Source organism: Herpailurus yagouaroundi, unplaced genomic scaffold (assembly GCF_014898765.1).
Source record: "Herpailurus yagouaroundi ecotype Mexico unplaced genomic scaffold, PumYag 322, whole genome shotgun sequence".
Classification (NCBI taxonomy): Eukaryota; Metazoa; Chordata; class Mammalia; order Carnivora; family Felidae; genus Herpailurus; species Herpailurus yagouaroundi.
The window spans coordinates 925,218-941,972 of NW_024412539.1; the positions used below are offsets into that span (position 1 = coordinate 925,218).

At 37.1% G+C, this 16,755-nt stretch overlaps 1 pseudogene; it reads right to left on the bottom strand.

The window, feature by feature from the left end:
* Positions 1-13,298: 13,298 nt before the first annotated feature.
* LOC121021819 (olfactory receptor 5V1-like) lies at positions 13,299-14,679 on the bottom strand (annotated as a pseudogene).
* Between the last annotated feature and the right edge of the window lie 2,076 nt (positions 14,680-16,755).

The following is a 16,755-nucleotide window of genomic DNA, read 5'->3' on the forward strand; positions in this document are numbered from 1 at the left end:
ATATTAATTCAAAATAGACTGTATTAAGTAAACAATGTATAATAAAATACATACAGTAAGCACTAAAAAATAATACAAAATATATCCAAAAACTGACAGAGGAGATGAAATAAAATAAAAACATAAACTCAGTTCAAGGGGCGCCTGGGTGGCACAGTCGGTTAAGCGTCCGACTTCAACCAGGTCATGATCTCACGGTCCCTGAGTTCGAGCCCCGCGTCGGGCTCTGGGCTGATGGCTCAGAGCCTGGAGCCTGTTTCCGATTCTGTGTCTCCCTCTCTCTCTGCCCCTCGCCTGTTCATGCTCTGTCTCTCTCTGTCCCAAAAATAAATAAACGTTGAAAAAAAAATTTAAACTCAGTTCAAAAGAAGGCACAAAGGATTAGAAGGGACAAATAGAAAAAAGGTAGTAAAATACTAGACTTTGAATTCAATCATACTGATATTACCAGAAAATAATAAAGGGACTAAGCATTCCAATAAAAAAAACAGATTGTCAGACTGGATTTTTTAAATGTTTTTAAAATTTATTTTTAAAAGAGTACAAGCAGGAGAGGGGCAGAGAGAGGGGGACAGAGGATCTAGAGAAGGGTCTGCACTGAGAGCAGCAAGCCCAGTGTGGGACTTGAACTCACAAACTATCAGATCATGACCTGAGCCATCGGCCACTCAACTGACTGAGCCACCCAATCGCCCCTGTCAGACTGGATTTTAAAATAAACCAACTATATCCCCTGTGTGATAAAGTATACTTGTATACTTTATAAGTCAAGTATATATATATATATATATATATATATATATATACACACACACATATATAAAGTATATATGTATAATTTATATACTTTATATATGTATACTTTATATACTCTATATATGTGTGTGTATATATATATATATATATATATATATATATATATATAGTACTTTACATATAAGATCTTGGATATGTTCAAAGTAAAAGGATGGTAACAAATATATCATTAAGATAGAGAGGTTGCCTAAAGTAAAAAGGAATATTTTATAATAATAAAAAGATCCACTCATCAAGAAGACATAACAACTGTAAATGTATAAAAGCATCTAGTAACATAATTTCAAAATATTGACAAAAGAGTTGGACAAGTTCACAGTCATAATTAAAGACTTAAACATTCCTCTCTCACTAATAGTTATAGAATAAGTAGACAAAAAATTCAGTAAAATAGATACTTAAACAACACAATCACCTTGACAAAACTGACATTTATAGAACATTATATCCAATAATTTCAGAATAAACATTCTAGTGAATGCACATGGAACATTCACTGAAGTATACCATATGCTGGGCAAGTTTCAACACAATTAAAAAGATTGATGATATGGAGTGTTTCCTGACCATGATGGAATTGAATTGGAAATTAATAACAAAAAGAATTCTGAAAAATCCCCAAATATTTTGAAATTGAGCAAACATTTCCAGAAACTTATGGATCAAAAAAGTCATAACAAAAGTAGAAAGTATTTTGAATGTAATGACAATGAAAATATAGCTAATCAAAAAATTGGTGGTGCAGCTAATGCAATGCTTAGAGGGAAATTTATAGTTTAAAAAAATTTTTTTTTCAACGTTTATTTATTTTTGGGACAGAGAGAGACAGAGCATGAACGGGGGAGGGGCAGAGAGAGAGGGAGACACAGAATCGGAAACAGGCTCCAGGCTCTGAGCCATCAGCCCAGAGCCCGACGCGGGGCTCGAACTCACGGACCGCGAGATCGTGACCTGGCTGAAGTCGGACGCTTAACCGACTGCGCCACCCAGGCGCCCCAATAGTTTTTAATACCTTATTAGAAGAGAAGTGTTTAACTATATGCTAACTAGTTTGGATGTAAATTTTTAAAAATTAAAAAATTTAAAAAAACATAAAAAAATAAAAAAAGAAGATGTGGTGTATATATACAATGGAGTATTACTCAGCAATCAAAAAGAATGAAATCTTGCCATTTGTAACTAGGTGGATGGAACTAGAGGGTATTATGTTACATAAAATTAGTCAGAGAAAGACAAATATCATATGGCTTCACTCATATGAGGAATTTAAGATACAAAACAGTTGAATGTAAGAGAAGAGAAGCAAAAATAATATAAAAACAGGGAGGAGGACGACTTTTAAATATGGAGAATAAACAGAGGATTGCTAGAGGGATTGTGGGAGGGGGGATGGGCTAAATGGGTAAGGGGCTTAAGGAATCTACTCCTGAAATCATTGTTGCACTATATGCTAACTAACTTGGATATAAATTTAAAAATTAAATAAATAAATAAATAGATAGATAAATAAGAAGTGTTTAAAATAATGATCTAGGCTTTCACCCCTATTGAATAGAAGTATTATTAACTCATTAGTTAGACATAGAATATAGAATTAAATCCCCCAAAATATTTAAAAGATAAAGACCTGAAATTAATAAAATAGAAAACAGACTCTAACTGGAAATCAATGAAGCCAAAATTTGGTTCTTTGCTAATAAAATGATACATCTCAAGGAAGACTAATCAAAGAAAAAGAAGAGAAAATACAAATTACAAAAATCAGGAATGAAAAAGGGGATACCACTACAGATCCTACAAACATTATTAAATAATAAAATAGTGGTTATGACTTTATTACATTAAATTTGACAACTTAAAATAGACAAATTTCTTGAAAAACACAACTCTTTAAAATATGTGAAGTAATTACATAAGAAATATAAAATTTAAATAATATTATATCTATTAAAAGACATTTAATCTATAATTTGAAACCTCTCCAAAAAGAAGATTCCAGGCCCAGATGGTTTCATGGTGAATTCTACCAAACATTTTATGAAGAAAAAGTACAATATTACAAAAACGCTCCAGAGAATAGAAGAAGAAGGAATACTTTCCAACTTTATTTCTTTATTTGTTTGTTTGTTTGTTTTTGAGAGAGAGAGAACATGTATGTATGCATGGGAGAGGGGCAGAAAGGGGAAAAGAATGAATCTGAAGCAGGCTCCACACTTATTATGGAGCCCAACATGGGGCTCAATCTCAACGACCCTGAGATCATGACCTGAGCTGAAACCAAGAGTCTGACACTTAACTAACTCAGCCACCCAGGCACCCCCAAATTGGTTTATGATAACAGTGTAATCCTGACACCAAAATGTGATAAGTTCCTTATAATAAAAGAAAATTACAGGCTAATATCTTTCATGAACATAGCCACACAAATTCTGAACAAAATATTATAGAGCCAAATCCAACACTATGAACAGTTATGGTTTACCCCAGGAATGTAACTGGTTTTCCACTTTGCCATCCTCATATTAATAAAATAAAAGAGAAAAACTGTGAACATCTCAATGTTCACATTTGGCAAAATATATTTCACAAAATTCATCACCCATTTATAATAAAAGAATCCAACAAACAGAATAAATGAGGACTACTTTAATCTGCTAAAGTTTATCTGCAAAAACCGTACACATATCATACTTAATTATGACATATTCTACATAATATATAAAACAAAACAAGGATGTCCACTTTTATCATTTCTACTCAAAATTATACTAGAGGTTCTAACCAATGCAATAAGAGAAGAACAATAAAAGGCATAACTAATTGAAATAAAGATGTCCACCTGCCTTTATTTACAGATGTCATAATTTTGTCTGTATAAAATCAAAAGGAATTAACCAAGAAATATTTTAAGCGTCTCAGGAAGAAAAGTCAATATACAAATGTCAATTGTATTTCTGTAATCAACAAACACTGGCCATGTAATTTAAAACAATACCATTTGCAATAGCTTTAATTATCAACAAGTGTATAGGATCTCTTCATTGTCCAAGTACAAAATATTGCTGAGACAAATTACAGAAAAAGTTATCCTACAGACTAAATATGGTCCAAATAAAATTTTCAGTAATCTGTTTTGAGAAGATTTCAACCTGATTCTAAAATATATATGGAAATTCAAAGGATCTAGAATAGTCAAGATAATCTTGAAGAACAAAAATAAAGTTGGGTAACTTATACTTCCATATTTCAAGAGTTAGTATAACTTTACTTATTTTAAAGATTTTATTATTGGGGCGCCTGGGTGGCTCAGTCAGTTGAGCATCCGACTTCAGCTCAGGTAAGGATCTCATGGTCCATGAGTTTGAGCCCCACGTGGGGCTCTGTGCTGACAGCTCAGGGCCTGGAGCCTGCTTCGGATCCTGTGTCTCCCTCTCTCTCTGCCCCTACCCTGCTCATGCTCTGTCTCTCTTTCTCTCAAAAATAAATAAACATTAAAAATTTTTAAATAAAAAAATTAAAAAAAGATTTTATTATTTACTTATTTTTTTTTATTTTAGAGACAGCACAAGTGGGGAGAGGGACAGAGGGAGACAGAGAAAGAGTCTTAAGCAGGCTCCACACTCAGTGTGTGGAGCCCAACACAGGGCTCAATCCCATGACCCTGAAATCATTACATGTGCCCAAATCAAGAGTCATGAGCTGGGGAGGGGCAGACAGAGAGGGAGACACAGAGTCCGAAGCAGACTCCAGGCTCTGAGCTGTCAGCACAGAGCTTGACATGGGGCTCAAACTCACGAACCATGAGATCATGACCTGGGCTGAAGTCAGATGCTTAACTGACTGAGCCACCCAGGCTCCCCGAGTCATTTCTTTATCACACTGTCAAGTTCACTGATTGTTTTTTTCAGTTGATGAGCCCATAGAAGGCATCCTTTATCTCTGTCACTGTTTTTTCCCTCTCTGTCATTTCCATTTGATCTTTTCTTATTGTTTCCATCTCTCTGCTGAAATTACCTGTCTGATCCTGCATGTTGTCTACATTTTCCATTGAATCCTTTAACCGATTAATCATAGTAGTTTTAAATTCTTTGTCTGATAGTTTTAATATCTCTGTCATATCTGAGTCTGGTTCTGATGTTTGCTCTGTCCTCTCAGGCTGTGTTTTTTCTTACCCTTTTGTATACCTCATAACTTTTTGTGGAAACTGGAAATGTTGTACAGAATAGTAGAGACTGAAGTAAATTTGTGTGGGGTGGGGGGGGTAGTGGTGCTTGGAGATGAGCATGTCCACCCTTCTGCTAGGCCTTTAGTGTAGAAGTTTGAATTAATCTAGTGAGGAGCTAGGCTAATTTGGTTTGTTATTGCTATTGTTACCCTCAGTGCACTGCAGGTTTCAAATTTCTCTAGTGATAACTTGAGCTTAGGGCTTAGGCAAGTTTACCAGAGTTTTTATTTTTCTCAATTTTTACCCCCTGCTTGGTTTGGGGTTCTTTTTTTACACCAACCCCAGAGATAATCTCTTTCATGAAGATTATCCAGCTGTATTCAACTATTAGTTTTATTTATTATTTTTTAGCGGGCTTGTGGGAAACAGAAGAGAAGTATTCTCTGATGTTCTGGATAAGTCTTAGTTTTGGGTACTGTGAACCTGGATCTTGGGGATGTGGCCTTCACATGTGATTCTGCCTGTCCCCAGCAGGGCCTAACACATATTCCTGCACTTACCTGAGGGGGAAGCTTTTTGTCTCTGTGTCTTCTCCAGCTGCAGTGTTTTTCCACAGTGTCTTAAGGTGACAGGTTTTTTTGTTGTTGTTGCTTCTACCCTACAGATTAGTTTTACTTCTGTAGGGAAAATGTGGTAAATGAGTTTGGGAGAAGTTTTGACAGCAATGGCTATTCCTCCTACAGTCTTCTCCCAGATATCTCTGTTAGGTTTGAAATTTTCTCAGAACACTTCCTGGCCTTAACTGTGAGTATATAGTGGAGTTCATGGAGGAAAAGCAAGATGTTGAAAACCTCTTGTCTATGGCCCCCAGGAACTTCACACTCACGTACTAGCCCACATTTAGTGTTTAACATTCACTAAATTCACAAAGAAGCTGAATCTTGGGGCCCCTGGGTGGTTCAGTCAGTTGAGTGTCCAACTCTTGGTTTCAGCCCAAGTCATGATCTCATTCACAGTTAATGAGATCAAGCCCTGCATCAGGCTCTGTGCTGACAGCATGGAGCCTGCTTGGGATTTGCTCTCTCCCTCTCTCCCTGCCCCTCTCCCACTCATGCTCCCTTGCACTCTCTCTCTCTCTCCCAAAATAAATAAGTAAACATTTAAAAAATAAATTCACAAAGAAGCTGAATCTTATCAGCTTATATGGTATCTGATGGCTTCTGCTCCAGGTTAAATAAAAATGCATGTATCCTATTTCCTCTGTAAGAGACTATATCTCCCCAGTTTTCCATTTAGTGTTTGCCTTGAAACCTCAATTCCCTAATGGGTTCATGAAAAGTCATTCATTTTCATTATGTCCAGCTTTACTGTTATTGTGGTGATGCTGAAAGCAATACTTTTCTTGGATCTCTAAATCTCTGAGTTGAAAGTGGAAGGCTATACAACCACTTTTTTAAATGATTTGTAAGTTTTTTCAAATATACATTATTCTATGACCCAGAAAATCTACTCCTAGGTATACCCCCAAGAAAAGTGGGTATATATGATCGTAAAATGACTTGTTCAAAACCAATTTCTTTACTAGTAGTACAAACTGGAAATAAATAGTATGCCTATCAATAAGAGAATGGTTATAAAAGTGTGGTGTATTTATACAATGGAATACTACACAGTTATTTTAAATACTGACACACGTAGAAACACTGATGAATCTATAACACTTTTCTTTAATGAAAAAAGACAGACATACAAGAATTTGTGCTGTATTTTCCATTTAAAGGAAGTGGAAACATAGGCAAAACTAATCTCTGGCCACAAAGTGAACATTCGTAGTAGTTACCTCTGGATGACATTGATGAGAAAAGAGTATGAAAGAATTTTCTAAAATGAGGAAAATGGCCTATATTTTGATTTGGATAGTGGTTGCATGGGTGCATATATATATATATAAATTCATCAGCCTGCACACTTAAGACTTGTGCATTTTACTATATGTGAAATATTCACTTTTTAAAAATAAAATATGGAAAAGATAAAAGCAGGAGGTATTTTACATGCAATTTTCATTTCAGTATTGGTCACACCCAGGTCCAACCAATCACTAAAACTTCCTAAATATTTTTTTTCCATTTTCTTATCTTTTTTACTTTCTCTCTACCACAATTACAGTTCAGTACCTTATCACTTTTACCTAGACTATTGTAACTGCCTTCAAATTGTTTTCCTGCCTACAGTCTTGCCCCTTCGGGCATATACAAGCATAATTCACTCTCCTCACAATGATTAATTTGGAGGTCATACTCACTCGTGTGTGTGTGTGTGTGTGTGTGTGTGTGTGTGTGTGTGTGTTTTGTTGGGGGAGGTGCCATGTGTGAGTACACTGTCCCATAAGCAAAAAGATGGCAGATTGGTATCCCAGATCGTGTTGGTGGCAGAAATTTCAAGTAAAATAGACATGGGTCTGTCCAGCCAAGGCCAACCAAACTCAGAGTACTTGTGCTGTCCTTATGTATATAGGAGAAAGGACCCAGAGGTCTCTAGAACACTAGTGAACCTTCCTGAGAACTGTGTTGCTACTAGAGGAAGGAAGGTTGCAAGGTTCTGAACTCTGCTGAGAGCCCTTCACCTGCAGTTGTATCCCCAAACCCTGGAGATTCCTGTTAGCTGTGGGGAGCTGGTAGGTCAACCTTGTCTGGTTGCTAACAAACTCCTCCGTTAATTCTAAGCACCCTAGTGGTTTTCACTTCGAGCATAACCTCATTAGTTAACCCAGAGAATGTGTAGGGGAATCACCTGCCTTTAGGGAACAGGACTGGCATGTAGAGGCTGTATCAGATCTACCCTCTGAGCAAACTCCTTAGGGGAAAAAAAAACCTGAGCAGTCCTCCAACAGGGTCTCAGAAAATATCTTTTCCCTTATGGAGCAGCATGGAGTCTAGATGTCTGGGCCATCTGGAAGCCAGGCTTTGGTGTGAGAATGGGTAGGAATGATTGCAGAGTATTAACAATGGCCCATAGACCACATTCTAGTTAGGGCAGACCGGAAGCAGGCAACATCTGGAAGGTAATGGCCTAGGTTTTAGAAAATATTCAGCTTTGAAAAGCATAAAAATACAGATCTAGAAGATAAATATGTACCTATGCACAGAAATGTCCATGTCATTTCGATGGAGTCATACAATTGTGAAACCCACCTCCAGAGTCCTTCATAGTCTATGTGCCTTCAGTTAAAACACCGTTGTTCAGTCAAAGAGTAGTCTGAGAACTAAAACCAGATCAAAATGAAATGGTCTGTGTAACAGAAGCATAGGGGTTTGGAAGGTTGGAGAAAATCCATGAAGCAATAGTACACAGAGAAGGAGCTGTGTTTGGAGCACTTTGAATATGATGGGTGGTGAGGTCATGGTGAAGGCACTTAATCAGTTTGGGCAGACAGGGATTATTAAATAAAACATGAAATGAATGAGGTACAGCAGGTATGGGGAGAGGAGATAGTGGATTAAGATTTGAGTAATGTTGAGTGTTAGGTACCTGTGGGATCTCCACGTGGAAATACCCAACAGGCGCTTGAAAGAAAGATTTGTCCTCAGGAGACAGGGTAGACCTGTCTACACATGGATTTGGGAATCATTGTTTTGAAGGTGGCTGTTGAATACATAGGTGTACATGAAATCAACCAAAGAGAATAGATGGAGTGAGAAGATAAGTCTAGATGGGACACTCTTAATCCCCACAGTTCACGGGGAGTATGGTGAAAGATGTATCCAAGACAGAGGTTTACCTATACTCATCATCCTTTCTAGGTTAGCTGTGGGCATTGCTTCACAGTAAAGCAACATTAGGGTTGGCCTTTCCATCTGTGTGTCCTCTTAGAAAACCTTTATGTAATACATGTGTACTATTCTTTATTTTCTCTATCAACTGCATAGATGGATTTCTCTTCATTAAAAATCAATGACATGCATTCTCTTAGTTCACAATATTAAAAATGTAGAGGTAAACACTCTCTTATAGGTAAATAGTTAGATTTATTCATAGGAAGAAATGAAATCCTTCATGAGAAGTGGCCCCACAAAGAGAAATTGAGGTATGATCTGTGTATAACTAAATTGTAAAGGTGAATTTTTAATGTTTAGGGACTTAAACAATATGGTCCCTGAAGCTGTATATACTGCATATTTTAAATGGTTTAAAATACAGTTTGAAGTCCATTCCTGAGGAACATATTGATGGGGCATTACACACACACACACGCACACACACACACACACACGCAGTAGAATCAGAACCATAATAAATTTTTTTTTCTTGGTGCAACTGGCTAGTCTGGGCCAGGAGGATGGAGTGAGGAGTGACATCTGTTTCATTTCTATATGCCTCATGCTCATGCGGTTTATATGTGGTAACAGTGGTGTATCATCCTCCTCCTCATCAAAACCCACCATTAACAAGCACCACTTATACACTACAGTTTATGGGATACTCTGGACACTTGCCTCTTGGAATTTACATGCTATTGCATATGAATAGGGAATCTCAATCTCAAACCCTCTGCTTTATGATAATGACCTTTCTCTCCACTTTTAAGTGAGGATATATTTTGTAAGAAAAAGAGATTGAGGATGAGGTTTTATAGACTGGCTGTAAAAACAAAAATGGCCAACTTGAAAAAAATCTTGCTGAATTTAGCTTAAAAGAGGTATGTTTTTCTTTAAAGATTAGAATAAGTTCAGTACAACCCATCTAATCAAAAAATAAAACAAAACTCAATGAGTTAACTTTGGAAGGAAGCAACATGCCTGAATCCAACTAGGATTTTCCAAACTAAATAATGAGTAGAGACACACATTAGGTAAGAACAGTTAGCACTTATGAAATGTTTTGCTGACCGACCTTAGGGGTTTATTTCCTTCAAGGAAACAAAATGAGTACAATATAAACCATGGTAATTAGTGTGATTGTGAAAACCCTTAGAGCACATAAGGAAAACATCTATTTATATTTCCAGTAATGCAAAGCAATAATTAAAATTTTTAAATATAATTTTCACATTGCCCAGTAAATTCACACCACACACACACACACACACACACACACACACACAAATTAGTAAGAGTACTCAGGATAATTTTTATAAAAGAAAGTCCAGAATATTTGAGATGATTGTGGCAAAGTTAATTTATTGCTATGAAATATAAGCTATTTTTGATTTGCCCAGATTTCTGTTTGTACCCTTCCCCATCATACAGGCATGTAAGACCAGATGAAATATTCAGAAGTCATTAAATAGGCAAATGCTTCTCAAACTTTAATGTGTATGCCAGTTATGTGTATTTACATCAGGTGAGTTGGATGGAAACCCCTTTCATCTCAAACTATGGTGATAATGAAAAGATGGCCCTATTCTCATCTGTTCAGCTTTGGAAACTTTCCTACCAAATTTGAGATCATCTAATCAAGACCACCTCAAAGTAGGGCACTGTGTTTTCTTATCCTCTTGTACATATTGTTAATATCATCACTATGCCTCCCACTGTGTTCAACGTTGAACATGTCCTATGAACCAGGCACTCTTCATGATTGCCCCAAGAATTCTCAAAACAACTTGGAAGTGCAAGTACTATTACTAGCTCTGTTCTCAGTGAGAAAACAGAAGCTCAAACTTTCAAAAGGTTATCCTGGTAGTCTGTTTTGACCACTGAGCAATACTCCCCCATACTAATATACGAGTGATGTGATATTTGCTCACAAATCTCTCTGCTTGCTTCGTTTCAAGTATTTCTTGGTAATCCGCTGGCCAAATTGTCAAATTCATGTTGAATTGAAATCTCCTCACCCCTTGTGCTTAATTGGTCTGGTATCTATTGTACCTTTACTTTATTTAGCCTTGCAACTTTTTGTTTTAGTAACTGTATTTAGACTATATATGCAAGAATTTTATAACACATGGGGAATAATGAAACCTCATCGTGGGAGATATTCAAGCAGTCTAGATTGCTACGTCTCTTGCAGAGAATTGATTCAAGTCTCAAGTGAAGATCATTTGAGTTGCTTGTACAGTTCCTTTCAGACCCAGTATTACATAGTTCTGCCAATGTTGTTGCATACCTGAAAATATGGCATTATTAGGACCTTGAAATTTTCATATTCCTATGACTGGATCACTCTTAATATATCAATGTAGCCTTAGTTTTTACGTACCTTGGGAAAATCCCCATTTAACATTTATGAACATACTCTGGGATGGTGACATTCCACATGAGTGAAAGCCTTCCTGGTCTAATTGTATGTTAGAGATAGATACATAGATAGATGGATAGATAGACACGTAGGTCCAAATTTTATTTAATATTTACCTTTTACATTTTAAAGACTTTTTATTTTGAAATATGTATAGATTCATGGGGAGTTACAAAGAAATGTACAAGGAGGTCTAATATTTTTAAAATTAAAAATTTTGTGGGATTTTAAATTTCAAAAAAAGCATATGCTTACCGAAAACTTTACTGGAATCGAAGGCATGTCAAATGAAAGTGAAATATCTTCACCTTCATGCCACATTCTGCCTGACACCACTGTGAAAAGTTTGGTGTGTATCCTAGCCTTTTGTTTATGTCATATAATATTGACCATTTTAAAAAGTCAGTTTACAAACAATCTCAGCATCCTTTCTATCTGCACAGCCCTGTCCAAAAATCCTATGATTGTTAGTAACAATACACAGGATACAAATGAAAAGGTTACTCATTTATAGGAAGGCATAAGTAACAAGAAATATGGAAGATGGTCACCATTTATGGTAGACAGAATTCTAAGATGATCCTCCAAAACCCAACGCTTGGTGTATGGGTCTACTATCATCCCCTTTTCTTGAGTATGGGCAGGACCAGTCACTATGACTCATGAACTTCAGGGATTTATGATAGTTAATAAATTGCTTGCAAGACACCCTCCACACATTGTATTGTAATATAAATATGAGAACTGCTAGCATAGTGAACAAAAAAGTTTCCAAATATGAATTATACAAATTTAATTATATTTTATTTAAATAAATATTTTGCGCATCCTTATTATCATATGATAATGGATGCATAGGAAATATGCTTTCTGCCTAAAAATTATTTCTTTCTGTCTTGCTTGTCAAAATTAGAGTAAGAGTAATACTATGCATCATATATTATTTACCATGAACAAATTTTCCCCTCATATTACCTTACTTAAAGAACGTAGGCACTTCTCAGGCTAAGTTGATAATTTCTCAGGTCATTTAAATTCTGGTTTTATTATTACTATTGCAGACATTAATCAATGTGAAAATAATATTACACATATGTCATTACATAAAGGTCATAAAAGTAGTAGTGAAAATATGTACAATATTTTATAGTATGCTCTTAAGAAGTAAGTATACCCTGATACTGGGCAGAGTTTTTCTCAACTGTGATAGTAAATAAACTACTTACCACTGTCTTTCACCAAAAGCTTTGGATTTCTGACTTTGTGGCAGGGCTTCCTGTTTCCTACTCTGGTTCTCTCCCAGACTGGAAAGGATATTCTCTGGTAAAACAGGCTATCAATTACCATCCATCATGATGGAGACCTGCCATTGCAGGACCTACCTTACGTATACTCATTGCCTAATATGAGAGTCAAAAATCTTTCTTAGATCTCTCAATGAATTCATTTTTCTAGAATGGACATTTATAAATGCTTGTGGACTGACCATTTGGGAATAACCATGTAATCTCTCTCTGAGTGGCTGTTTTGAGATACCTCAGAGTACAAACAGAATTCAAGGACAACAGCTTAAATAGAAACTGTTAGAAATGAAAACAATTAATTCTCTCATGTATTCATTAAAGTTATGGTAATCATCTTTTCCCAGCATACAATGAGAAGATTGGTTCTTATCTCTTTTGGGACATGTGCAAGTGAATTTCAGTACTAGATTTTTGTTAGGAATTGTGGGTATTGAATACTGGAGATATGCTAACAGTGAATTTCAAGTGGTCTTATCATACACACATAAAAATGGGTAACTATGTGTGGAGATGTGTTAGCTAGCTTGACTATAGTAACTATTTCACTATGTATATGTCTATCAAATTATCATCTTGTACACCTTAAATACATATAATTTTTAAATGGTTTAAAAATTAATAAACATGGTATTTTAATAAAATAACTAAAAGGTTATACAAGTAAAAGTTATCAACAGGAAAAAAAGAAAGATGAAAGAAAGAAAGAAAGAAAGAAAGAAAGAAAGAAAGAAAGAATAAGGATTCTGCAGATGAAAAATGTTAATCTGATATTACTACAGAATATTACTACTATTACTACAGAATCTACCTTCTCCAGCCAGCTTCCTCAGGGCACTCTTGACCTCCTTGTTTCATAGGCTGTAGATGATGGAGTTCAACAAGGGGATTACAACACAGAAAAGCACAGAGACCAGGGTGTCCATATCTGGGCTGTAGCCTACATTGGGCTGTCATAGTTGAAGTCAGCTATCCCAAAGAAGACTACCACCACAGTGAAGTGGGATGCACAGATAGAGAAGGCCTTGTTTTTGTCCTCAAGGAATCCTAAAGATGGCAGAGATAAGTATGTAAGACATTGCAGTAAACAGGCAAGGGCTCAAGCCAGTGGTGGTGCTGGCAACATGATGGAGCACAAACTCAGTGAGAGAAGTGTCTGAGAAGAGCTCCAGGAGCAGCGGGATATCACAGAGAAAGCAGCTGATCTGGTTGAACCCACACAGAATGAATGTGACTGCCAGCACTGAGTATGTCACAGAATTCTCTAGCCAAGCTCCAGTCAACCAATGCACACAGACTGTTAGATCATGAGAAACAGATAGTGCAGAAGGTAGCAAATGGCTACATGGTGTTCATAAGTCATAGCAGCCACAAGATTTCCCCAGCACAGGTCACAGGAACATCTGGGAAAGGCAACACTCATACGACATGGTCTTCTTCTCCTGGAATAAGTTCACTAGCATGACCAGAATGGTGATGGACAAGTAGCAGATGTCCAAGAAACTCAAATTGCTAAGAATACAGTGGAATGTGGAGGAAATGACTGATTTTGATCACGGTGAATGTGAAAGCATTTCCCAGAAGAGTCATCAGATGAATGATCAAAAAGATCAAGACAAATAGCCCTTGTAATTCAGGATGGTTGGGATATCCTGGGATGATAATTACAGTGACCACAGTTCGATTTTCTATTTCTTTCAGTTCTTACTCAATTGAAATGACAATTAGGAAAGAAATCAAAAAGACAATGAAATACAATGACAAACGTTGGAAGAGCTAACTAACTTTTGAAAAAAGTGTTTATTTTTTTATTGAGGGAGAGAAAGAGTGAGAGGCAGAGAGAGGCAGGCTCTGTGCTGCAGTGGAGCCCTATTTAGGGCTCGATCCCATGACCAATGAGATCATGACCTGAGCTGAAATCAAGAGTTGGACACTCAACTGACTGAGCCACCCAGTTGCCCCAAAGCTAATAACTTTTACTCATCCTTTGTTTGGTGGATGAGATTGCATCTCTTCTAGATAGTGTAGCTCAATACTCTGACACTGAAATATTTGCATTCCCCCTCTCTGCTGTGATCTTTTGCCCTGTGTTTACTTGTCATGCCAATCACTAGTAACTATTAGCCTGTTAGGCTCCTTACCAGTCTGTAGGTCCATTATCTCTCTCTTTAATTTATATGTATCCTGTAAAACTTTTGTTAAAAGGAAGGAAGGAAGAAAGAAAGGGAGGGAGGGAGGGAGGAAGGAAGGAAAGAAGAAAGCAGGGAAGGAAGGAAGGGAGGGAGGAAGGAAAGAAGGAAGGAAGGAAATTCAGTCTTCAGCACTGACATTGATAAACAACAGCTGACGAGTTAAATTAGAACACAAATACTTTTCCTCCCAACCTCCCTCTTTCCTGGAAAGTAGCTGCAATAACAAATTCTAACTTACTACATGTGAAATAGTCTCCATGACCTTTGCCTCCCGGTGTAACTCACATGGATACATTATATTATGTGGCAGAAAGGATTTGTAGATATAATTAAGGTTGTTAGTCACATGACTTTAATATATGGAGATTTTTCAGGTGGGCCTAATCTAACCACACAAACCCTTAAAAGCAGAGCAGAAAATGAAGTCAGAAATTCAAATCACAAATAGGATTCCAGGTGTCATCAGTGGCTTGAAGATGAAGGGGGGAACATGTTAAGGAAGAGGTAACATTGGTCCTCAGATCACAAGAAACTAAATTTTGCTGATAACTTGAATAAACATGGAAGGGGAATGTTCCCCGAAATCTCTAAATAAGAACCCAGCTCAGCTGACACCTTGATTTCAGCTTGAGTCCTCCTCGTACTTTGCCTGGACTTCTGTGAGACAGAGGACCCATGGGAGCCATGCTGTGCCTGGACTTCCGACCCACAGAACCGTGAGATAATAAGCAAGCATTTAAACCACTAAGTTTGTGGTCATTTTTTACGGTGCCAATAGAAAATACATTCATTGAACATCTCACTTCCCGTGTGAAATTTAGGATTGTCGGGGGCTAATTAGGACAGACCACTAATCTAGAAGCCTCAGAAGTGATTTAATCCAATATACTCAAATCTGTGACCACCCTCCCTCTGTCTGCTCTTTTTACCTTTTTTCCTGTGCCTAGTTCTTACTGCCCCCCCCCCCAAAATTGATAAAGGGAACACAAAGGAAAAAGTCACTGTACACTGTTCAATTTCCTAGTCACTAAGTAGCTCCAATAAAAGGTTGGGAGAAAGACAAATTTGGAACTGTTGGGTAAGATATTTCTGGATGATTTTAGAATTTTAATTAGTGTCTTCCCATTCTGCTTTACCATGAACAACAAATGTTTGCTAGGCTGTGACATAACCATTGCGAATTCTAAGAAACTTGGAAGTTCATTAATTTTCATCTGAAATAATTTTCTTTGTGGATTGTCTTTAAATGAGGCTTTGTGTGCTCTGGCATCACCATTTTCCACAGAAACTGTTAAGCCATCTCTTTTCCTTAACGTGAGCCGGTGGTCAGCAGCCAAATCCAGCACACCAACTTACTTCTATAAGTAAAATTTTATTGGCTTACAGCCACATCCACTCATTTATGTATCATCTATGGCTGCTTTTGTGCTACAATGGCAAAATTGAGTAGTTGAGAAATAGACCATATGGCTGACAAACCTAAACTGGTTTCAGGCCCTTTACGAACAAGTTTGTCAGCCTCGGGTGTCAGTAGTTGGGTTTAGGAGTTTGACAGACGTGGGTTTAAATCACAGCTTTGTCACTTGTTAACCTGGAACAACTTACTTAGCTACTATAAGCCTCAGTTTGTTCATGTTTAAGATGGGATAATGTCTGGATTATAGAGTTTTGGTTGAGATTAAAATAAGTAATAAATAACAGAGCAGTGAGCTACCTACTGTCTCTCCATTATGCCAATGCACCCATTTCAAGTTCCCCTTTAAAAATGTTATTTCCGGGGCGCCTGGGTGGCGCAGTCGGTTAAGCGTCCGACTTCAGCCAGGTCACGATCTCGCGGTTCGTGAGTTCGAGCCCCGCGTCCGGCTCTGGGCTGATGGCTCGGAGCCTGGAGCCTGTTTCCGATTCTGTGTCTCCCTCTCTCTCTGCCCCTCCCCCGTTCATGCTCTGTCTCTCTCTGTTCCAAAAATAAATAAACATTGAAAAAAAAAATAAAAATGTTATTTCCCCTTATCTTTCTCCAGATTGACTCAAATGACACACT